Source organism: Suncus etruscus, chromosome X, assembly GCF_024139225.1.
Source record: "Suncus etruscus isolate mSunEtr1 chromosome X, mSunEtr1.pri.cur, whole genome shotgun sequence".
NCBI classification, from domain to species: Eukaryota; Metazoa; Chordata; class Mammalia; order Eulipotyphla; family Soricidae; genus Suncus; species Suncus etruscus.
This window is the reverse complement of record NC_064868.1, coordinates 30,061,979-30,088,774: the sequence shown is the minus strand read 5'-3', so window position 1 is coordinate 30,088,774 and position 26,796 is coordinate 30,061,979. Positions and strand designations below refer to the sequence as shown.

Genomic DNA, 26,796 nt, shown 5'->3' with positions numbered 1-26,796 from the left:
GACTTAAAAAAAGTTATAAGGGACAAATATTGACATTTTATAATAATTAAAAGTTATGTAAAACAGGAAGAATTTACACTCCTAAACATTTACACACCCAATGAGGGACTAGCAAAATATGTATTTAAAATTGTTAACAAATATGAAAGAAGACATCAATAGCAAAACAATAATAATGTAGACCTCAACACTGCCCTGTCACCCTTTGATAGATCAACCAGGCTGAACACAATGAGAATATACTAGCTCTGAAAAGAGAAATGGAAGAAATGGACTAGTATATATATATATATGGCTCCCATGCCCAGAAAACTGGATACACATTATTATCCAATGCACACGGGTCATGCTCTGGCATAGACAACATGCTGGCCATAAAACATATCTACATAAAATCAAAAAAAATAAATTGTACAAACTACCTTCTCAGATCAATGCACTGAAATTAGAAATGAATTACAAACATACACAAAGTAAAAACTTTAACACCTAGAAATTGAACAGCTCATTACTGAACAATGAGTGGGTCAGAGATAAAATAAAAGAGGAAATAAAATGATCCCTGGGAAAAAAATGTTAAGGAAGACACAATTACCAGAATTTGTGGGACACAGCAAAAGCTGTACATAGAGGAAAATTTATAGCTTTACAAGCACATATTAGGAAGGAAGAGGGGGCTATATAAATAGCTTAATGACACAACTTATAAAATTATAATGTGATCAACAAAATGAACCAAAGTTAGATAGGCAGAAGGAAATAAAACCTCTTAAAGCATAAATTAATGAAGTGGAAATCCAAAAAAGTGTCAAAAGCTCAATGAAAGCAAAGGTTGGTTCTTTGAGAAAATTAACAATATTGATAAACCATGAGGCCAGAGAGATAGCACAATGATAGGGCATTTGCCTTGCATGCAGTCAATTCAGGACAGACCGTGGTTCAAATGCTGGCATCCCATATGGTCCCCTGTCCTTGCCAGGAGCGATTTCTGAGTGCAAAGCCAGGAGTGACCCCTGAGTGCCACCGGGTGTGACCCAAAGACCAAAAACCAAAAAAAGTTTGATAAACCACTAGCAAAACTCATAAAGAAAAGAAGAGAGAAACTTAAACTGAATTAGAAATGAGAAAGGGGATATCACTACAAACATTACAGAGTTTTAAAGGGCACTCAGACAACTTTGATAAACTATATCATGAAGCAAGAGAACCTGGAGGAAATGAATAAATTCTTGGATTTTTATAATCTTCCATAGTTGAACCAGGATAAGCTAGCATATTTAAACAGACCCATCTTTAGTGAGAAAATTAAAATGGTTAAAATCATAAGTCTTCCTAAAAACAAAAGCCCAGGAACAGATGGATTTACTAATAAATTCTTCCAAACCTTAAAGAGGACCTACTACCAATATTTTTGAGGCTCTTCTAGAAAATTGAAGAAACAGAAACATTACCAAATAGTTTTTATGAAGCTAATATCTCCCTAATACCGAAAGCAGGTAGAGATGCTGAAAAAAAAACACAGTTGCAAAATTTCTCAACAAAATTCTAGCAAATAGGATCCAATGCCTCATCAAGAAGGTCATACACTATGACCAAGTAGGTTTTATTCCAGAGATGCAAAAATAGTTTAACATATGCAAATCAATCAACATAATACACCATATCAATAAAACCATATGATCATATCAATAGATGCAGAGAAAACATTTGATAAGTTTCAACACCCATTCATGATTAAAAAATCTCAGCAAGATGGAACTCAGTATAAAGGCCATCTACCACAAGCCAATGGCAAATATTATACTTAATGGAGATGAACTACAAGCCTAAAATCGTACAAGACAAGGCTTCCCCCTCTCACCACTCCTATTTAACACAGTATTGGAAGTACTTACCATATCAATTAGGCAAGAAAAATATAACAAAGGCATCCAAGTAAGAAAGGAAGAAATTAAACTCTCAAATGACATGCTACTATATTTAGAAAATCCTAAAGACTCTACCAAAAAACTTCTAGAAACAATAGATTCATATAGCAAAGTGACAGGCTACAAAATTAACACACAAAAATCAATGACCTTCTTATATACAAATAATGATAGAGAAGAAATGGACATTTAAAAAAAATTCCATTTCCATTAGTGCCACAGAAATTCAAGTACCTTGGCGTCAACTTAACTAAAGAGATAAAGGACCTATATGAAGAAAACTACAAAGAACTGCTTCAAGAAATAAGAGGGCACAAGGAAATAAAGACGCATGGGGGAGTTGGGGGCACTGATTGTGGCAACGTTGCACTGGTGAAGAGGGGTGTTTGATTTTATGGCTGAAACCTACTACAAACCTGTTTATAATCATGGTGCTTAAATAAATATATTATTAAACAGAGAAATAACATAAGAATAAAGATCACATTTTTTTTTTCAATAAAAAAGATTTAGTGGACTTATGAGAGGGGAACACCCAATGGTGCTCAGGGACTACTCCTGGCTTTTTGTTCAGGGGGCATTCCTGAAGCTGCTTGGTAGAATTTCACATATTACCAGGGATCAAATCAGTGTAGAGAGCATATAAGTGCTGTAATCTTTGTACTGTTTCTCAGAATTTCCTAAATATGTATTGTGATTAGATTTTTAGAAATTATGATATTTTGTGTGGTTTAGCAGCTCATATATTGCAGACATGAGAACTAGATTCAGTCCCTAGTATCATAAAAATGCAATTGAAATAAATATGTGTGAAGACCAGAGAGTATGAAGCCACCGAGCCATCTGATGAAAACTTGTAAATATTCCTATACAATAAGGCCTACCATTCTGTCTTTATGTGACTTGGGTTATCTGAGAAATTTAACCAAGAAACGCTGTCTCATATTTTGGCTGAGAAAACCAAATATGTCTCCTCTTGACAGATACATTTAAAATGTGGTGACACATTAATATAGCATCCTAACCTTGGCAAGCAGAAAATGATCAGTTATATTTACACAATCCTGCCTTCCCTTACTATATTTCTCTTTTAACCCAGGTCCTAACTTTTCATTAGTCAGTTAATTTCTGTTCCAGTTGCCATATATGAGTAAACTTTAAACCCTAGGAACTTTACAAAAGAAGATTATATGCCTTTCTTGTAGAGATAGAGTCTCAGTTAGACAGACACATGACAAATAGAAATTCCTACCGATGATTTAAAATATGTCTGTTCTTTCCACTCTTTCCACTCTCAATAAAGGAATAACTCCAGAATGAAGGAGATTCACCTACAAAATTGGAAAAAGCGTCTACCTACACTGTGTTAGTTTTGGCAAATAATTTGCTCTCTGAAGAATTGAATTGTTGTTGATTTGACACAAATGCTATGTATATTAAATAAGCCTTTTATCAAGAAGAAAATACAAACAGAAATATGTGATCCTTTATAAGTCTAGATTAAATATGTAACTAATGCCTGTCATATGTGGACTCTCCAGGGTATAATCAAATCTTTATACATTGCTGTCATCATGCTTGAAAACATAGGGCTTGCCCTCACACATCTGACAAAGCACTGTAAGATGGTATATTATAGTAATGTCTCAATTGCAGTATACTTTTAAAATGTTTATGATTTTAATAGAATGCTCATTGCTGATTAAAGCATTATGAGGGAATAAAGTTAGAATTGATTAATCATCTTTAAAATCCTTTATATTGATGGATTTGTTGGTCCAATGAAAATTAATAGTAAGTTAGTGCTGCCAGGAGAGCTTTTTACTTAGTTCTTATATATTCTCTGTTATTCTCTAGGTTGTTTATAGAGCTAAACAGCAAATGACTTAAGACAGCAATGTCGAATCAGTTTTCTTACACATGGTATCCAATTTTAGATGACACTGTGGATTTTAAAAGCCCCTACCTCGACAAATAGAACCTCCATTTACCATGCTATCCCCATTCTGACTTTGAAACTTCAGAAAAGGCAGTATGGAGTAATTGTTTCAGACATCTGCTTAGCATACTTTGAAGTGCATATAAGTTTTTTTTTCTGTTTCATTTGAACCCCAGCTGTCTTCACCGAAGTCTATAATCAATCTGAATTAAGTTGTCCTACTTCTCCTAATAAGTCTCTTATTAAGTTCTGCATCAGCCTCTTAGGGAAACTTAAAAGCTAATTCATGTAGAATTGCCATTTTCTACTAATTCATTTGTCAGCTTTCCAAATTCCAACGAAAACAATTGCAAAGACTATTAATTTGGCTCTTCATAAACAACTTATGTAAGTGTAGTATACATTGGAAGCAAGCAAACGATTTAAAACAGTGGGTGGGAGGAAATGACTTGATGACATTTAACACGCTTTCTTTTTGACTGTTTCAAGATGCTTTCCACATTCAAAGCATAAAGCCACTTATTTATTAAGGAAAACATCCTTCTTTTGCTTTCATAAATAAGATAATTACTGGGTGAACTTTGCTTAAAGATAGGAAGAGGTTTTATAACAGTTGGAAAAGGAACGTGTTTTATTTTATTATTGAACTTATTTTAATTTGGCTATCTTTGTAATTCTTTGATGAACCATGAGAAAAACAGGAGCTTAGATTTGGTTACTATTGTGACTGCATTAAATCAGAGTTGTACAGCTTCTCTTCTGGTCATGGGATATTTAAACATGATAATCAAATGTTCAGCTAATGAATTCATCTGACACTGTTCTACTAAACGAGTATTTAATTAGATAATAAAAATTTCTCCAAAGATTATCATTCTTCTTACTATTTGAAATAACCATATCAGAAACTGATCTTTTAATATGCCAATACTGTTTACTTAGGATTTACTCTGGAAGCTTTGTTTATGGTTGGTCGTAATTAAAAATACTGTCCCTCAAGAGTCCTAGGTAATTAAAAATGCATTCAAACTAAATCTAAATAATATGACAGCAATACTAAATAAACTCATTCAATTGAATTCATTTATTCATTCTACATATAGGTACAAGCTATACACTGCAAACTCTGATGTCACTATATATATTTTTTTAAGATTATTTTTTTTTCTCTTTATTTGGATATCTTGATTACATAAATGATTGTGATAAGGTTTCAGTCCTATAAAGATCACCCCTCTTCACCAGTGCAACATTCCCGCCACCAAAGTCCCAAATCTCCCTCCATCCCACCCCACCCCCACCTGTACTCCAGACAGGCTTTCCAGTTCCCTCATTCATTCACTTGATTATGGTAGTTCTCAGTGTAGTCATTTCTATAACTGTGCTCACCACTCTTGTGTGGTGAGCTTCATGGAGTGAGCTGGTGTTCCAGCTCTCCTCTAATTGTCTCTGAGGATTGTTACAAAAATGACTTTTATTTTTCTTAAGACCCATAGATGAGTGAGACTATTCTGCGTCTCTCTCTCCCTCTGACTTATTTCACTGAGCATGATAGATTCCATGTACATCCATGTATAGGAAAATTTCATGACTTCATCTCTCCTGACGGCTGCATAATATTCCATTGTGTATATGTACCACAATTTCTTTAGCCATTCGTCTGTTGAAGGGCATCTTGGTTGTTTCCAGAGCCTGGCTATTGTGAATAGTGCTGCAATAAATATAGGTGTGAGGAAGGGGTTTTTGTATTGTATTCTTGTGCTCCTAGGGTATATCCCTAGGAGTGGAATAGCTGGGTCGAATGGGAGCTCAATTTCCAGTTTTTGAAGAAACCTCCATATCGCTTTCCATAGAGGCTGTACTAGACGGCATTCCCACCAGCAGTGGATAAGAGTTCCTTTCTCTCCACATCCCCGACAACATAGACCCCCAGTTAACATCATGTACGAAGGTAAAATCCAAATGGATTAAAGACCTTGATATCAGACCAGATACCATAAGGTATATAGAACAACATGTCGGTAAAACACTCCATGACATTGAGACTAAAGGTATCTTCAAGGAGGAAACTGCACTTTCCAAACAAGTGGAAGCAGAGATTAACAGATGGGAATACATTAAACTGAAAAGCTTCTGCACCTCAAAAGAAATAGTGCCCAGGATACAAGAGTCACCCACTGAGTGGGAGAAACTATTCACCCAACATCCTTCAGATAAGGGGCTAATATCCAAAATATACAGGGCACTGTCACTATATATTTTTAATGTTTATTTCCTGAATAAAAATCATACTGAGAATAAAATTTTACTGGGAACAATATTATCAGCATCTTTGTTTTCCCAAGAATATTACTATTGAGCACCAAACTTAGGGAGCAAAAAAAAAATGGGGGGGGGGGTTGGGTCATACCTGGCAGTGCTCAGGGATTACTCCTGGCTCTGCACTCAGAAATCACTCCTGGCAGGCCTAGGGGTTCATATTGGATATCGGGATTTGAACCAGTTTTTCCTGGATCGGCTGCATGAAAGGTAAACACCCTACCGCTGTGCTGTGCTACCTCTCCGGCCCCAGGGAGCAAAATTGTAATAGCTTTTCTGTACGTGTGTATGGATGCACATACACCGCATTAGTTAAAACTTGAAGATATGAGCTATTTGCTTAACTGAAATTTCTTGTTTCCTTCAAAAATAGGAACACTCAATCAATATATATTTTCATTCTCCTTTAACACCAACTAGAGTTGTAACAAATTTAAAGTTCATAATTGTATTACTCTCCTACCAGAAGTACACCAAGGAATGATTTAAGAATAACCCGGGGCCGGGCGGTGGCACAAGAGGTAAGGTGCCTGCCTTGCCTGTGCTGGCCTTGGACGGACCGCGGTTCGATCCCCCGGCGTCCCATATGGTCCCCCAAGCCAGGAGCAACTTCTGAGCGCATAGCCAGGAGTAACCCCTGAGCGTTACTGGGTGTGGCCCAAAAACCAAAAAATAAAAAAAAATAAAAATAAAAAAAAAGAATAACCCATCTAGCAGGTTCTTACTATGATCCTGTCATGCTTGACACTTAGAATTTTCAAAATTATACAGTTAACACTGGCACCAATATTATATCTTTCACAAACTTGCATTAACTAAGTTAAGCAGTGGCATTGAATAATTATTCTTGGTAAGCCAGTTTCTGGTATTCTAGAAACAAATGTGCCAATGATACCACTAAAACCCTCTCATTTTTTTTTACAAGTCTATCATATTTGTATTTCAGGCACATAGTAATAGTGAATTGGGGTCATTCCCACCACCAATGTTGACCACCCTCCATCACAGTTCCCAGCAATCATCCCATACCTCTACCCTGGACTGCTAGTGTAACAGGTCCATTTTTGTGTTTAGCTTGTTACAGTTTGGGGTTCTTGATTCTATTTTTGTTGACTTTTGTTTGGGTATTCAGGTCTGATCATTTTTGATTTCCACTTAATGCTTCTGAGACCACTTGGATCCTGGCTCCCATCCACTTTTTTTCTTCTCTCAATTTGTAGAAAGACATAGAAATATGAGGCAGAACAAGATGATTCATGTTCTATGGCTCTGTAAAAAAGGCAGGATCCCCTATCTAGAAGCTATAAATGAAATTAAAAGAAGAAAAAAAAAAGAAAAGGGGGGTGGGCAGATGTGGCAAGTTTTTTTGTTTGTTTTGTTTTGTTTTGTTTGCATAGACAGACACAGTAATTGTTGGGGAAATTTGAAAGGTAATTCCCTTGGCCTAAAAGATACAAGGTGTCTCCATCCTTGAAGTATAGTGTCATGAGATGGACTACAGGCTCCAGGCCCCTAGGTATTTCTTTATGGTCCCAGAAAAGTTCTACTCAGTCATGGTTGTCAAAGTCAGTCTTTTGTAAATAGAGATCTTGGATTTTGCACAGATACCGAGGACAGAAGGTCTTCTGATTCCATCTCACCATTAGGTAGTGAGGTAGGGTAGCCTGCCATTAGATCAAGTTGTTGCTGTTTCTTCATTGTTAGGGTATCATAAGAACTTGCCCTGGAGCAAGTTGGTGCCAGAGCAGCAGTATTAGGGTCTCCCCCCACCCCCGACCCCGTATGGGTTTGATTCCTGGTGCTGGTGCAGGAAACTGTGCCAGTTCTAAGTTTTGGATCTGGGGTTGTGGATAAGATGATCTATGTCTGATCAACTGAAGTCTAAATCAAATCCCATGATAAATGTTCAGGGTGGAAGGTGCCCCCTGCATTATAAAATTTATGGATTCTTATACTTATTGGATAAGAACTTTCTTTACATAAGATTTCTCAATTTTTGTGTGTCTTTGCAAAAAGAAACAATGCCATATTATATTATTGATGCATTTGTGAATAAAAATAACAGCTATACAATTTCTGTGCCCTGGCTTTGACCTGTGCTCTTATCCCAAGCAAGACTTTTCTACTAGAATTTCCTACTAACTAGAACCAAAACAAGCAAAACAAACTAATAAAAACACAAAACAAAAGGAAGGGGGCAGGCAACCTCTACATATGAAAACAAACACTAAGATATATAGCTATTAAGGACATGCATCTACAGAAACATACAAAAAATATATATATCTCCATTAAGTTAAAAGACACACTGAAATAGAAGGAATAAGATCCAGGGTACATTTTTTAAAATTTTTGTTTTGGGGGGCCATACCCGGCAGCACTCAAGGGGTTACTCCTGGCTCTGTGCTCAGAAATTGCTCCTGGCAGGCTCAGGGGACAATATAGAATTCCAGAAATCGAACTCAGGTCGATCCTGTGTTGGCAGGGTGCAAGACAAACACACTACAGCTGTGCTATTGCTCTAGCCCCCCCCCAAGGCCCAAGGCACATTTTCATCCCACACTGCGGTTTTTTGGAGTCTGAGAAATGATTTACAGCAGTCAGGTAGTGTTCTCGAGCTGGGGTCCCTCTGGAGCTGAATCCGGTAGCAAGCAACAGTCCATATTGAGGGGATATGGGGGAAAAGTGCTGCATAGAATGAGTTAGCAGGAGCGGTAACTGAACCCCTATCATTTTAGTAGGGTTTAAAGAGAATGAGCTTTTTCATAATGAGACTTTTCATCTTTTGTAGGCTTTTCCATCAGCATTAACCAAAAACTGTGCTGATCAACCATTACTGTTCCAGTTATTATAATGACCATGAAAATTAGACCACTATCTTATGCTGCTTGCTTGCCTCTCTTCATTTCAGGACCACATAATTTGTTTGATGAATATTGCTTAATGTTTAAATCACATAGCTCTTTGGGGATAGTTTCCATAATTGGGGGGATATCTTTATTATTTTCAAAATGTCTGGTAAAATGAATCTTCTAGGACATTTACCTCTTGGGATCAAAGTATAACTAACTTGAGAAGCATGATATGAAAAATGGCCCAATGTGTTCAGGTTCCATTTATTTTCTTTCAGCTACTTTATATTAGGTACCTAGACACATTGCTTAGATTTTTCCCATTTAAAATTTTTCTTTTATAGTTTCAAAGTTAATCCTTATGACTTCAAAAGTCCTTGACTCGTATCTTTTTGTCATTTTAAATACATTTTGAGAATTTTGTGCAGTAATGAGTAAATTAATGACTTAGGTAGTGTTACAGGTTAGATTCCCTAGAATCAGAATCCAGACGAGGGTTTGTATGCATACATGAGATTTCTAGTTGGGAACAATAGGCCAGCACAATAAAGATGAAAAATATGAAGAACCCAGGTACCTTATCATCTCAGACAAAATCAAATTTATAGTCCTTATTCATAAGGATAAATCTGTAGCATGTAAGTCACACAGCAGAATTGTTCTTTTAATTGATCATTGTGACCCCCGATGGGGACCCCCGACCCGCGGGGGTGTGAGAATGAGGATCACAAAGTAATTCGTGGGTCACGAGCGGGATCCGACCTGAAATGGAGGAAAGAGGCTGAGAAAGAAATGAGCTCAAGTCAAACGGGCTGATCAAGAGCTGATGTTTATTGGAAGGGGGCTATCTTTTATAGTGAAGCAAAATACGGAAGTAACAGTCAGTACTTTTCCATGGTGTCTATAGAAAAGTAGGGGGGTCGTACAGGACAGACTTTCCAGTTTTACAGCATACCCTTAGATCATACAGACATTCTTTCACAATGGTAGCTTAACAGGATGTGATCTATATCTTATCAACTCAGAAGGTTTATTGGAGCATCTTGTGGCTATTGCTAACTGAACTATGTGGCTGTTCTTTCCTTTAGGCCCATGGGGGAAATGCCACAGTACAGCCTATCAGGTACACAGGCCTCTGGTTTCTCAGGCATCAGAGACTCCATTTGCTCTCTAAGTCTTATGGCTACCAACAGATCATAGCCAACCAATGATTGACTGTAGTCAGAAAGGTAATAATTGATACTTATCAGCTAGTCCTGAAGTGAGTGAGGTGTGCACTGATTGATAACTGGTGGCACTGTTCAACTGTCATGGTTTCAATAGTTCTTCTTGGACTGGTTCATGTTACCACTGTCATCTCACTTGTTATAGAATTGCAAAGAGATGCTCATAGTCAGCTCTGATAGTCATGACCTGTCACTGGGAAAATGACCTGCCTCTCAGATCATGGACTGGAATACCTCCTCGAATAGGGGCCTCCTATAAGCTGAGTTCACCTTTAAAGAAGAAAGAAAAAAAAGAAATGCAAATGTGAGATACTTGTGGTCAATTATGATAGCATCTGTAGAATGAATATGCTCACCAGAAAGTACTCCCTATAAGTCATGAACATTCATCAACAGTCTCCTCAGCCTTTATATCTCAGCCTGGCTTTGTGCTGTCATTTTATTTCACCCATATGATGTTCTTTAGAAGTGATGAAAGTGTTGCTTCTTCGTATATAACTCCCTCTTCCCACTCCCAGCTTCTAAGTATTTATTGATAATGAAAGAGAAGAGTTAACAAAAAGGTCTAAGAAAGTGATGGTCATTCGTAAAAAAAAAAATAACTTTATACATGGCTCTGGCTTTATCTGTTGGAATTGATTTGATGTTTGTGAATCAGAGAAGTCAGGTTATCTAGACAGAGTTGCAAAAAACTTTGAGAATTTACTATGAAATAGCATAGTACCCTGAGGACTAGAAGTGGCTGTTGAGCACTTTTAGTTTTATAAAAGCCCACAATCAACAAGTAACAACAAAAGAAAGTTCTATGGTAGTGGATCTTCAGAGTACATCAGATTATCTGGAGGGATTGTGGAAACCTATGTTGCAAAAATACTTCCAGCAAAAGAAATTTCTAAGGCAGTGGATCTTCAGAGTACATCAGATTATCTGGAAGAGATGTGGAAACCCAGATTGCAAAATATTTCCCCAGAGTACTCTATACAGGAGGTCTGGACACAAGGTCAGTTCTTACCAATTCCAAATTGATGTTAGTGTTACTTGTCTAGGGACATTTACAGAACATTCATTCGGGAAAAGCTATATATTTTTATTTGTACTAATTCTTCCATTATAAGTAATAAGTATATCTTTATAAATATTTATTCAACAACACCCAGTAAATTTTATTTTAAAATGACTGTACCCATACAGGGTTGTCTGTGAAAGTGACTGATAGTTTAGGTAGATGCCTAGTTTTACTCTGAAATCTGGAAATGTATAATGGCCCACTTTCTGGTTTTCTTTCTGGTTTTCTCTGTGGAAGACACTCACATTTATTTATTCCAGTTTATTTGTTGGTATTTAATGACATCCAGATACTTTGGGGCTTGCTTATATAACTTAGAACTTACCTTTTACAAAATTAGTACTTGGAAATTAAAATATGTTTATAGCATTTTCATCATAGACTGTCAACTACAGCCAAATCCCTGACACCACATGTGATCCTCTGTGTACTAATAGGAGTGATCCTATCAGCCAGAGGAAGCCTGAGCACCTCTGGGTTTAACTCAAAAAATAAAGCAGAACAAAATTAAAGCATTTTAATCATATAACTGTTTTTATTGTTTAAAATGTTGTCATATTTTATACCAATCATTTAAAATTTTGACACAATGTGCTGTCAAATGTTGGGATTTTAAGGAAGTACTTTATAGAATTTCTGAAATCAGGGGCATTCATAATGTGTCAATCATACTTTTATTAAATTAAAGCCGCTTATTAGATAGGAAAAGCCGATAGCTATTCTAGGAGTTCCTGCATTTTGTAAGTTATCTTATCAATCTGTTGAGATGTGTACATTCTAGGAGGGGTGTGTGTGTCTGTGTGTGAGTGAGTGAGTGAGATTGAATATGTAATACAACTGGGAAAAAGTAGGAAGTAGTCCCAATGGCAGGAGTTGAGGAAGGAGGTAGATCATAGTCAGTTCATTTGAAATGTCTGTAGAGCAGTTCATAGGTATGGTTTTGATTTGGGGCCATACCTGGCTATGCTCGGGGAGGGGGTACTCTTGGATTTGTATTCAGGAAACATTGCTCTCAGTGCTTGGGGTATCATCTATGATACCAAGGAACAAACTGGGACTGGTTGTGTGCAGGTAAGCACCTTATAACCTGTATTATCTCTCTAGCCTATGGTTATGTTTGAGTGATAGTCTTATGTAATGTGAATTATGGAAAAAAATAGAAACAAAATATTAAAGATTCAAAACAAATTTACTTTGGATCCTGAGGTGGGGGAAACAGAGGAAATTTTACGTGATGGCTATTATGACTCATGTTCAATTTAAAATTAAAATAGCTATGTAAAAACTTTCAAATCAAGTATGCATTGAATGATTGAGTTAAATTAATTAGCTGAGAAAGGACACATTGATTCTCCGTGTTTTTAAAAATTATTCCACACATAATTGTTATGTTTTTGTTTGTAAACTTCAATATTTATTTAATTTTTATAGTGTGTTTAGTCTTGTCATGCCAAACTCTCTTTACCAGAATGATGCTAGAGAATCTACTACTTAGACTGCAACTTTCTTTTAAATAGTTGATTTTTATGGTGAATTATTTTCCTCATAGAGCTAGGAATCTGGCAGTCCAATTTCAAGACACTTGTTTTCAGAAGTATTATTCATTGGAATTAATAATTATTATGGTTCAGTGGGATCATTTAAATAAATTCTATTATTAACTCTTCAAATTCTATCATCATGCTCCTAGTATGGCATTAAGCAAGTTATTAAAGAGAGTAAAGTCAGTTTATCAACAATGTATGTAAATGTGTAGTCACTAAATAAATATCAAAGTCGTTAAGAAAAGTAAGTCGTTGATTAGTTTGTTAAAATTAGTGAAAAATAGTAAATGAGCTTTATTTTATTAGTGTTTTCCTGCTTAAATGCCATTCAACCCAACTTGAAATTTATATATTAATATTAGCTGAAATCTTACTAGATCTCTTAAATTAATACCATGTAGTTATCCCATGGTTTAATGTTTTTGTTTGTCCTAACAACAATTAGACCACATACAACATTTCACCCTTTTCACTCAATACTTCTCAGTTGACCTTCATATCTGTCTTTCATAGATATGGCTATAACTATAGAACGGTTTATTATTTTCAACCTTTATGGACTCAGTACTACAATTGCCACAGGGTTAAAATATGATGACTTTTGTGCATCCAATAAATCATAAGGTTAAAAGAAATATAATCTAGACATATGAGCATATGTCCTATTGATCATTTGACTTACATGGTGAATAAGATATTACCTTTGGAACCACCCTGACATTTTGTTATAAAGGTTGAAGGAAGAATATTTTCAAGATCATCTACCTGGGAGTTGGAATTCAATGATTTATGCAAAGTGTGGTTTAAGAAAATCTAACATTTTGTTTCGCAAAGAAATATGTGATTTCTTACTCAAAAACTTCATTTTTATAAGATTTTAAGCCCCTTTTCAACGGAAATATATTTCCTTTAGATGATCACATCCGTAGAGTCATTCCCACGGATATTTGAGGATACTGTCCTATTTCTTATTTGAAAATAGTAAAATAAATATTTAATATTAAAATATTAGGGGCCAGAGCAGTGGCGCATCAGTAGGGTGTTTGCCTTGCAAGTAAGTCACCTAGGACAGACCATGGTTTGATTCCCCCAGTGTCCCATATGGTCACCCAAGCCAGGAGCGATTTCTGAGCTTCACTGGGTATGGCCTAAAAACCAAAAAAATCTTTTTTATTGTAAATAAGGAAACAATCTACCTTTTGTAGAGGGATACTTAGATAATGACTGTATTTTTAATTAATATTTGACTATATTGATTAGACACCATACTGATTAAACAACAAGTAATTTATTCACCATTGGCATGCATCTAACTGGAAAATATCATTATAGGAGTTGTCATAATCTAAACTACGAGATATGAATGTAGATATTTTCTTAAAATGTAATCAGAAAAATCAGAGTAATATCTTGGAATTTAAAAGCTCTTAATATATGATTAAAAAGAAAATGAGGGGCTGGAGCAATAGCACAATGGATAGGGTCTTTGCTTTGCATGCAGCCAACCCAGGTTTGACCTCCAGCATCTCATATGGTCCCCTGGGCCTGCCAGGTATGATTCTTGAGTGCAGAGCCAGGAGTATCCCCTGATTCCCAACTAAAAAAAAAAAAGAAAAAAAAATGAGAAAATTGAGTAAACTCACCACATTAAGTAACTAAATCTTGAAGGAATAGTGATACTCAAAGGACAGGAGAGCATTCTTGATAAGCAACAGCCCCAGATTTGACCCCCAGCAAGCCATGGCATCCCGTGCATCATTCCACTGCTGGGTATGGTCCACTCCCCACCCAAAAAGCTACATCTTTCACACATCCATACGAAGATCTATAAGAAAAATAGGTCAAAGAAAAAAAATTAACCCTAATTTAGAGTAGCAGGATTGTTTGGAAGTAAATGCATAAGACTTTCTTTTCAGCCTAGTAACTGATGACCTAATGGACCCATTTTTACAATGCCAATCTAGGGCCTAGAGTGAGAGTAGAGCAGGTAGGCACTTGTCTCGAATGCAGTTGACCTGAGTTTAATCCCTAGCATCCCATATGATCCCTTGGGCCCACTAGGAGTGATCCAAGAGCAATCTAGGAGTAATTCCTGAGCACCACCAGGTGTGACCCAAACCCACCCCTCCTTAAAAAGCCAATTTAATTTTTCAAACATACCATTGCATAGATTTTAATGAAGAAAATCCACTTAATGTTCATTTTGTCTAAGTAGTTAAATATCTTTTTCTTTTATTATTTCATTTGTAAAAAAGAAAGGCATTTTGGAAAGACTGCAAACATTTATTAAATCCAGGAGCTACAATAATCTGAAAGTAAAAATGGATATTAAAAGCATTTTACACTTCTTTTCAATTCTCTCCCATTTAATTATTTTTATCTCAACTCACAGAAAATTTATATTCAGCTCTGATTCAATTCTGTTGTAGTATTTCTAAGTTGATAACAATATATTGAATAGAAAATCAAATCAGCAAAAATTCATTTCGTTTCATTGGTGAGTATCTGCCCCATGGAACTAAAATTAAATCTATGTGCTTAGTATAAAGCAAAGTAAGTGTAGCATATTGCGTTGGTTAGCTCACAGCCATACCATAGATTCCTTTATTCATCAGTATTCATACATTCAAACTATAGAGGTAGTTTAATTTGTTTTAATGGAAGAAAAGAATTCCCTGGGAAGAAAAATGTACAATACCATACTTTGTCTTGTGTTTTCTTAGTAAAAACTATGGCTTTTGTAGCTTGACTTTAGGAATTTGTTTCTTTATAAGCCTGTGTAACCATGGTCATCATTTACAAGTAATTTATTTGTTGGAATTAAGCTGTGTGTTCACTAGAACTTATTTATTTAACTTTTTTTTTGTTTTGAGGCTACACCCAGCAGTACTCAGTGTTTACTTTCAGCTTTAATCTCAGAAATTACTTTGTGGTGTTTAAGAGATCATATGGGATGCCAGAGATTGAACCCGGATCTGCTGCATGCAAGGCAAATGCCCTCTCTACTATAGCATCAGCCCCACAACTTGATTTATTTTGAGCACTATTAGATTCCTAGTACTTGGAACAGTCCATGACATAATAAGTATGCAACAATATTTTTTGGAATGAGTGAATATGTGTGCAAAGAGGCAATACAACAAAATGACTCTCAGATCTGTGACATCTTCAAAAATCAATTTACAAATGCATTGACAGCCTCGTTTCTCTGTTCATTATTACTTATTGTGCAAGTCTACAGCTGCCTATTTCTACTCTTTTTCTCCTTTCCAAAAATCACAAGCTTACAGTGATTTATACAAGCATGCCCAGTTAAATAAGACATACCCAAATGAGCATGATTTTGTGTTGCTCCCTCATGCGAAGGCTTCCTCGACACTGCCCATGAAGGATGCCCCTCTTGACCGTCTCAGCATCCCTTTTTGCACTTTCCAAACCCTATGAAAAGTCTCATGGCTTGATTGCATTATTTTTTAAAATGCCGTATCTTTATCCTCCCTGCAGATCAGAGTGACCTTTTTTGGAGGAGAGGTTGGGTCACACCCTGTGGCGCTCAGGGGTTACTCCTGACTCTTCACTTAGATATCACTTCTAGCATGCTTGAGGGACCATCTGGGATGCCGGGAATCAAACTGGGGTCTGTCGGGATTGGTTTCGTGCAGGGCAAACACCCTACTGTTGTGCTATCACTCCGGCCAGATTGCATTTTTAGCAGGGGGGAGGGTGTTGGGCCACACCCTGTGATGTTCAGGGTTTACTCCTGGCTTTGCACTCAGAAATTACTCCTGGCTTGGGAGACCATATGGGCCGCCGGGGGATCAAACCACGGTCTGTCTTAGGCTAGCACGCCCAAAGCAGATGCAAAGCAGATGCAAAGCAGATGCCTTACGGCTTGCGTCATCATGCTGGCCCTGATTGCATTATTTTTTAACAATATACTAACTTGTCTCTTCTGATAATGATAGTGATGCATTTGTGCAGAAAGTTACAGTTTCCCAGTGCCTAGTAGATACATACATAATACACTGTTGTATCAGACATAGTAGATAGAAAAGTGTTTTTCTAGCTTGCAGTAATTAAATTTAACTAAAAATATTGCTAAGAATAGGTCACTTCCCCTTTGTAGAAACCATCATGAGCTACACTGAAAAGACAAGCTGATTCAAACCCACTGTAGTCTTTACTCCAGGAAAACTCACAATTCATCACCCACAACTGCCATGCACTTCAAGCTTAAATTTATTAGACTATTTGCCTTTTTTTAAAGCCAATTAAGCTTCCCTACCTTTTATCCTTTGCTCAAACTCTGAATATCTTTCTTCCCTCAACTTTGTTTCCTTTCCTTCATTAGTTTCATGCACTCGCATCCCTATGTCTAGCTCAAGAAGACTTCACAAAGCCACATGATAAAAGAGTGAGGAAAAACAGGTTTCCTCTCTGATGAAATTCTACACTTGGCTTTAAAGACTCGGCTATCAGAGAAATGATCTTAATCTATGGCTCTCTCATGAAAGAGTGTATTCCCCTCTGCTTTGCAGTCTTGAACTACCTGTCACATCCTGTGACTTTTCCTTCTCACTAAGTTGCCTGACTTAGTGCTTAACTACTAAAAGGAAGAGAACTGGACCCACACATTTTATTCATTTTTCGAACAGCCCTGCTGTGTTCATGCTACTCTCTTTTTTTTAAACAAGAGGGTATATGGAAAATAATTGTTAAATTACATTTTATTTAGTGAAAATGCCAAAAGTGAGAAGTAGAGTAAGAGTGAGAGAGAACTGTTGGGAGGAATAGAAAGAAGTGGGGAAAGAAGAAAGAAGAAAGGGAAAGATACAACAAGGATAATCTAACTTCACTGCCTGTTACCCCAAGCCTTCCATGGACCTATTAAAGCCTTTATACAGTGTTGTTAAAATGCCTTCTAGAAAGTGAGACTCAGTGTTTTTCATTTCAAGCACAAGATAGATACTTTTCTTAAATAAATCACTTACCCCAAAACACGAAGGTTATGTTCTTGTTCAGAAGTATACATATATTTCAGATACAAGCAACTGTTCTAACATAAATAAAAAATATCTAAAGAATTTCAACATGGGGGTCTAAAGAAAATGAGCAGAAGAGTAAGATAAAAGATTCATCTTACATAGGACCTTGGTTTAAGATTGTGATACTGAGTCTATGAACCATTTGAAAGTGGTAGTTGGTCCATGTAAATGAATGAGGGAAGTGGAAAGCCTTTCTAGAGTACAGGTGGATGTAGGGTGGGTGGAGGGAGATTTGGGACATTGGTGGTAGGAATGTTGCACTGGTGAAGGGGGTGTTCTTTACATGAATGAAACCTAACCTAAGCACAATCATGTTTGTAATCAAGGTGTTTAAATAAAGATATTATTAAGAAAAGAAAGTGGCAGTTGGTCTAAAATAATAGCAATGAATGCAAAGATATGTATTTCTTTTGACAAATTAAAATATGTTAAAGGATTATTATGCATGAACTAGGTATAGACACACTCTAGTGGGGGAAATATAATTCATATGCCTTCATGAAGATTAGAGATTGGAAAATAACATGCAGATAGTAAATTGGTAAATAAATGACCACATACAAATTATGATTCAAGCTAAGAAGGAAAATAGGGTCTAAGAACAAGGAAAAATAGCCCCTCAGTGAATTTTACTTAGTAGACACTTTAACTGCAATCTCAGATATAGACAATGAAGTCAGCCATGTCCAAAACAAACAGAAATATCCAGGCAGAGGGAAGAACATATTTGAAGGTTCTAAATCGGATTATGGTAAATCCCAGTAATGCAACATCTTCTAAGATCTTATGATGAACACCAAATGCTCAGACCCACCCTGGACCCACCAAATAAAAAGCACAGGGATAACACTATACTGTTTTTGAATACAGTTCCTTGGTAGAATGATCATGTCTGCCATTGTTAAAGAATCAGGACTTTAGACTGCTGTTTGGGGCCATTGAAGAAAAGGTAAGCAAGACAAGGAGAGTAGGTCAAACCACAGCCCCATTTGAAAAGGCAGAAATATTTGCAAATTCATAACCTCGGCACATATCCAACGTAATTAAAAGAAACTCCTGAATTTGAGAATCAGGTCCCTCTGGTTTGGTTGAAATGGGTTTCAATTATTACTTTTATATGAGTAAAAATATTTAATTAACTGCCATTTTGCTGTGTTTTGTCACATATAATTAAGATTTCTCAGAAAGAAAATATTGGCATGTCTTCTGTTTCCTCAGCAGCCTAAAAACATGGTTTGCTTAGATGATTTATTTATACTCATTAGAGCCCTTTTCTTTTAATTGTGCATATTTTGCATCTAGCCTTTGTAAAATGCTTGTGAACTACCTTTTTATTTGTTTTAATTGCTCCATTAGAAAGCTATGGGAAGCTTGAAATGTTTTTACATTTTTCCAGTTTGTTTTGCTGCTTTTTTATATAAAAGGGGAAATAATTAGCAACACGAGTTAGAATTCTAGAAACAGGTTTCCAAGAAAAATAAATGAACTAGAATGTGTGCAACTTTTTATCAGTGATAGTAAATACTTTTCCTTTGAGATGAGTTCTGTCGTGATCATTTTAAATTTATAATTATGAAGCAAAATGAGCATGCATTAAAAAAAGAAAATATATGAGACAGAGCAATAGAATAGTAGGTAGAGTACTTGTTTTGCTTGCAGCTGACCAGAGTAAAATGCTTAGCGCCCCATCTGGTTTTCCTGAAACCTTCCAGGAGTTATTTCTGAATGAAGAGCCAGGATCAAATCTAGGGGAAAAAATCAGCTCTGGGTATGGCTCAAAAAATCAGAGAAAAAAATAAGGAAAATACAAAAATCATTGATGTGGTAACACTAAAATTTAACTTTGATTTTAGGAATGTTAGGTTATCATATTGGTTATCATGATTATGAAGCCCTGTCCTGGAATTTGATAAATTATTTTATGAAAAGGAGAACAAATGAACCACATTCCAGTTGTGGAGATAGCTAAAAGTAATAGTGTTCATGATTTGCATGAGGGAATTCCAGGTTGAAGCCTCAGCACCAATACAGTTTATGGCCACATAGTTCGTGTGGTTTTCCTAAACCCTGTTTATTGTTCATGGGTTTTTATTTTTATCTATCTTAAGACATCTTGATTATGCTACATTCAAACCATTAGTTTCAAGTTTGTTTCATTATATTTTACCTTATTTGATTTGTTCAGCCAAAGTGTTCATGGCCAACTATGAAAATATACAAAAATTAGTCTGGAAATCAAATGCAAAAGAGACAATGAAAAAGAAGAGCAGATTGTTTTCTTCAGGCTACTAGAATACAAATGTATGGTGGAATGGAATAAAGCATTATCTCTGTTTTAGAAAAGAGACACTTCATATTCCAGTGGTATAATTGATTGTCAAGAATGTTTCATCATAAGAGACAAGTGCTACTAAAGCGTGTAATGCCCATTTCATCTCCATGCTGTCCCCATGTTTTAGCTCCACACAATCCCTCTGGATTTTATATATATTGGAGTTTTTTTCTTATTAAAGTCTGTTATGATGGGGCCTGAGAGATAGAACAGCAAGTAGGGTGCTTTCCTTGCACATAGCTGACCTGGGTTTGATGCTCAGCATCACTTATTGTTCGCCAAACCTGCCAGAAGTTGTTTAATGCAGAGCCAGAAGTAATCCCTGAGCACTGACCAGTGAGGGTCACAATCAAACTAAAAACGGATATAAAAAGGTAGTTTTGGAGATCAATAGTATATATACTTAATATCGGTAGCACAAGGGATGAAAGAGAAGTGGCTGAAGAAGTTTGTTTTGCAGAGAAATGCTGTTATTGTCCCAGGCATTGGATGAGTGAGTAAACTTATTGTTTGTACCAAACATTCATAGTCACATCCTTTTACAGTGATCTTTTTTAGCCAAAAGGAATCAAACTACTTTGCCTGGGATGTTATACCTCTGTTCCTGCTCTGAAATATATGAGGAGGCAGCTAGTGACCTCAAACTAGAAAGACCCTAGTATATATAAGGCAAGCACTTTTGTCGCATGCTGGCCCCAATTATGATTGAATTTGTGCTCCTGAGTTCATCATGGGAACAGATTAATGCTAGATCACAATTTTTAATGATCACTTTCTGGTCCTCCAGATGATCAACTATGCTTTGTGATGGATATATTCTCCTCACCAACCAGTCAAAATTATTTTGCATAAATAGTATTCCCTTATTGATAGACATTACCTTTTGTACAGAGTGGTTGGTGACTAAAGTTCTAAATTTATATTTGAACAAAACTACGTAAAATATAGCAATGATCTGGTGAGAAACTAAGTTTAAAAGAGGACACACATTATAACAAGACTTATATATCATTCTAAATCAGTACTTTTGTATCTATAATCAGACAACATTTAATGAAGTGAAAATTCTGTCTGCATGAAAGTAGTCATAATAAAATTAGACTTGGTCTGCTCTTCCATGGAAAACATATCCCAGATGTTTAAGTGATCCCAAGAAACCCCACAGTAAAAGAGCTTCCTGTAATACTTTCTCACTGCTTCCAAATTATAATAAAAGCTAAGGAAATTGTGGCAGTACTTATTATATTGCACTTCATATTGTTTCGAGTTAGCTGTGCTTTTTTGACATTTTATATTTAGTATTCAGTACTCTCAACCTAGATTTCAATGTGCAGTATTAAAGCTCTAATATTAGAATTGGAGTCAAGCTTATGTTATTTCATTTAAATTATACAGATCCTGTGTTCACTCTCACGTAGGTCCTATGATTCAGTATATAGGGGGTATTATCTCAATTTGTTATGTACACTTCAGGCATTGAAAACTTGTAGCATTGAACCACTCTGAGATGATATAGAGCTGCCACCAGAACCTAGCTCAGATACCAGTGAAGAATCCGTAGGCTGGAGTTGTAATTCAGAAGTACAGTGGTTGCCTTGCATGTGTGAGGTGTTGAGTTTGATCCCCAGCACCATGATGTAAAGACTTTGAAAACACAATCCTTCTTTTCTATCACGTCTTTTCTACCTTTAGTTATCTCCTTTCCTCAAACTTGACTTTAGCTTCCTCACGATGATTTCTGTCTAAAATTGTCTGTCTCCTAATTTTCATAAAGATATCTCACCCATATCAAGCTTCACTTAAAATTATCTTTTTTATACCAATGGCTCTCCTCCTAATTAAATATTCTATTATCAAACATATTACAAAAATTTAGTCATTTGGATTAACTTAACAGATAATTTCTCCTCCCCTTAAGTATAACAGTAGCAGTAGCAATGGTAGCCAAAATGGTACTAGTAAAAGTTTATAGAGGAGACCATCTGCTGCAACCAAACCAAGATCCAGAGTTCAACAGTAATTGAACAAGTTATTTAAAGCAGTTCATCTCTAAAAGTCATCAGCAAGGACTGAGGAAATAGTATAGCAGTCAAGTGCTTGCCCTGCAAATGACTGAACATTTCCATCCTTGAACCTTGATATGGTCCCCCAAGGAACACCAAGAGTGATCTTTAACTAAAAAGCCAGAAGTAAGCGCAGTTTACACCAGGTCCCCCCACTCACAAAAAAAGATGTCTTTCAAGAACTTGGCACTGAAAGTGGAGAAAATAATAGGTAAAGTACCCCATCCATTAACAATAGTGCAAACTACAAGAAAAGAAAAAAGAAATGATGGAGGCCAGGAGCCAAGTGGTCTTAGGTGTATTGCTGAGGGGGGAAAGGCCAGAACTAAATATCCAAGCGAAGTCAACAACAATAGAATCAAGAGACCTAAACTTTAACAATCTAAACTTCAATGGCCTGTTATACTGGCAGGCCAGGGGGCAAAGTGTGGTGGTATAGGATGCCCTCTGGGTTTATTGGTGGAGGGATGTTGACACTGGTGGTGGGAATAGCCCTGAGTCTCTGTATATCTGAAATTCAACTATGAAGGACTTTGTAAATCATAATGGTTTATATAAAATAAAATAAAAAAAAACAATAGTGCAAACCACAGTGTCAAAAAGTAAAGAGCTAGGTGGAGAGAGTAATTAAGAGAGAAGCAATTTGCCTGCCCTACAGCAAGCAAGTCAGTGGGTTGGGGTGAATGGGAGAAATCAGTGATGGTGATGGGAAGGGTATACTTGTAAAAATGGTGTACATTTTTTATGGTGTACATTTTTACAATGATGTACAAACAATGAATAATTTTGCAATCACGATGCTTAAATAAGGCAATTTAAGTAAATAAATAAAATTTGTAAAAAGATGTCTTAAACATTTGATGTTAACCTGAAATAATCACCAATATTTTAATTTTGTCTGACAGTTTAAAGAACACTGTTAAGTGTTCTTTGAGTTTTTAACACTTATCAGTATTTACTATAAATTAGATTATAACAAAGAACATGATTATTAATTCTAGATTCATTTACATAGAGGCAGTCTGTCCAGAAACTTTAAAAGCATTCTGATAACAGAATACTTTTCACTTGGTGATATTGTTATTATATCTTTGGTACTTTCATTGTCCTCGCCCAATCCAACAACACAGGCTTTTTAAAGCAACTTGCCAGAATATTTAACCCAATTTTCATGAAATAACTTGCTTTCTCTTTAGATTTACTTCTCTAGTTGAAAATCTTTAAATTGTATGATTTCAATACTAACTGTCAAAAACACATTTAGGAACATACACACATTGGCAACTCAAATAATGAGAACTGAATGGCTATGTATAGCAACAGATTCTTAAAGCCTGTATACTCTGCTAAGGGGCCTCAATAGGGTATTTCACAGAGGAATGAAGTAAAGTTGTTTAAGTTTTAATTAGGTGGAGATGAATTAAGAGCACTTCTACAATTGTTAGGTATGATTAAAATAAAGTCAGCAGATTACATTAAAATGTGTGTAAGTGGGAACAGAGGAGAGAAGGTAGCATATGTGTTGTGTTTATTAATTATGTGTGCTTGGATTTATCTTTAAATTAACATCATCTTCTACTGATGTAGATTTAAAATCTGTGTCCAGGACTTTGTAGGAGGAAGGAAAAATCAAAAGATTCTAATAAAAGATATTTTAACATTTGCAGTATGTCATCCAAAGGAAGCTGAAATCCAGATATGACTTAAGTGAGATTATACAGTCAATTTAATGGCTGAAAGCCATGTATGAATATAACTCATACAGAAATAATTTCATAGTTTTAGATTCTACTTTAGCATCATCGCATCTCTGCAGTGGTTCCCATTTATAATTCTCACTCACATGATACACTTGTATTTACTAGAAATACATGTTATTATTCTGAAAAGAAGGATGCCATTTTATTAGTCATTGTCCTTGTCCAATGACATTTAAATAACCTGTTACCTAACCTTTCTATTATATGAAAAACGTTATTATGAATTACTTCCTTTTAAAGATATGAGCTACTATAGGATTTTAATCTTCTATCTCATGAGCCATTACTGTTTTTTTTTCAATCTATTGACCTATAAATGGAATACAGTAAGTATTTAAAAAAATCCCTTAGTTTCAGACTGATTGCTATATTAAACCACTAAGGAACTGAATAAAGATGAATTCATCAGATATAATAATTACTTATTTATTTAAGTAAAATTGATTGACAAGAGTGTAAGAGTTTATATATTTACTTATATATATGAATATTGTGTTTTTTTCTCACTGTGTGATTGTTCAAAAGGGTTCCTTTGATGATAAGTGTTGATGAGCATTTTAATGTGCCTATTGACCATTTGGTGGTCTTCCTCAGAGAAATGTCTGTTCTTCAAAACCCAAGATCTCTAATTACAGAAGTCTGTCTTTGCCAACCATGATTGAACAGATCTTTTCTTGGGACTATAAAGGAAGACCTCGAGGCTTGGTAACTAACATGCCAGGTGTAGTCCGTCTCATGAAAGTATGCTACAAGGGTGGAGACACATTGTATCTCTTAGGCTAAGGAATTTCTTTTCTAATTTCCCCAATGTTTACTGCTTCTATACAATAAATAAATAAATAAATAAATAAATAAATAAATAAATAAATAAATAACAAATAAATAAATAGGAACAAAAATAACTTCCACATCTACCCCCCTTTCTTTTTATTTTATTTATAGCTTCTAGATAGGAGCTCCTGCCTTTTTTACAGAACCATAGAACATGCATCATTTTGTTCTGCCTCATATTTCTATGTCTCCCTAAAAATTGAGAAAAGAAAAAAAAATAAGTGGATGGGGGTCAGGGGCCAAGTGATCTCAGGAGCATTGAGTGAAAATCAAAAATGATCAGACTTAAATACCCAAACCAAAGTCGATGAGAATAAAATCAAGAGATCCAAACTATAACAAGCTATACACAAAATTAAACCTATTACACTAGCAGTCCAGGGGCCTAAGGGTGGAGGTATTGGATGAATGCTGGGAAAGGGGTGGAGGGAGGTCAACAATGCTGGTGTGAATGGCCTTAATTCCCTATCACTATGTGCCTGAAATACAACTGTAAAGACTTGTAATTCACATTGGTCTAAAAAATAGATACATAAAGGTGGGAGTGGGGGAAGCAAAATCCAAAGTTAAAAAAAAAGAAGAGTCTGTTCACGTCCTCTCCCCATTTTGATGGGCTTTTTAGGTTTTGTGAGCTAATCTTTGTGAGTACTTTGTATATCTTAGATATCAAGCATTTATCTGATGTGTTGAGTATAAGTATTTTCTCCCTATCTGTTAACTGTCTTTTAATTTTAGCCTATGCTTCTTTTGCTATACAAAAATGTTTTATTTTGATGTAATAAAATATTAAAAAGAGTTCCTATTAATATAATTTGATAGATAATTTACATACCATCAAAATCGCCTTTCTGAGTATATAGTAGTGCTTAATATTTTTTCAAGATTGAACTACCATCACTGCTGTCTAATGGTACAAAACTTTCATCACTCCCTAAGAGACCCCTTGCTCCTTAATGTTTTTAATGACTATGTTCAATATCTTCCAGTCCAACAGATTCCTTGTCACAATGTCCTATTTTGGCTATGAGCGGTTTTACTATATATAATTTATATATATATTTTTTCTTTTCTTTTTTTTTTCTTCAGGAGAGAAGCAGCTTTATTAAAGGCCCTATCCACCATGTGTGGCTTCTAAGCTAAACTTTTAAGCAGTCCCCTTCATTTACCTCTCTCTCTCTCCTAATTTATATATTATATAATATATATAACTTACTATATATAATGAGCCTTACTATATAACATCACATTTCCATGGTGATGTGAGAAGATAATGCAATTCTTTAGAATGTGAATACTGACTCCCATTTTATGCAGGATAAAATGGGGGTTGTTTAATAGTGTAAACAATGGTTTTATCCACCTGAAAAATAATACTTTCCCAGATAAAGCAAGTTAAAACAGCAAGTAGAACCAAGTTAGTAATGCTGTCCTCATGCACAGATATTACATTACACAAACTGTTCTTCTAAGTGAGGGAATTTTCCCTTTGAAATGGCTCATTGGAACATTTGTGCATCATGCATCATGTTAAATATCCATAAATGTCATCTCAGTAGTGTGGTTATGATGCATGGTAATATCCTCCCCATATCTGCATAGGGTTTCTCTATTCAACAGTTTGCCATGATACATTGCAGTAGAAAATCGTGCTCTATTGCTTAAGAGACTGTTGAGAAGCCCCATGGGAGGCTTATAAAGTCATTGCTGCAAGGACTGAAATACCAGGAGATGAGAAAGTCATTTTTAGAACTTGACAATATACTCTAATCTCCAAGTGAACCAATATATTATGTAGTTGGTACAAAGTCTGAATGAATATTGTATGGTTTAATATTTATATACATAGATATAAACATACATATATATTTGTGTGAATGAAGGCTTTGTGATG

At 35.7% G+C, this 26,796-nt stretch overlaps 1 protein-coding gene across 1 annotated transcript in view; it reads left to right on the top strand.

Annotated features, from left to right (window-relative positions):
- DMD (dystrophin) overlaps positions 1–26,796 on the top strand; it is a 2,686,579-nt gene that overhangs the window by 2,270,250 nt on the left and 389,533 nt on the right. The gene's annotated exons all lie outside the window — the stretch shown is intronic.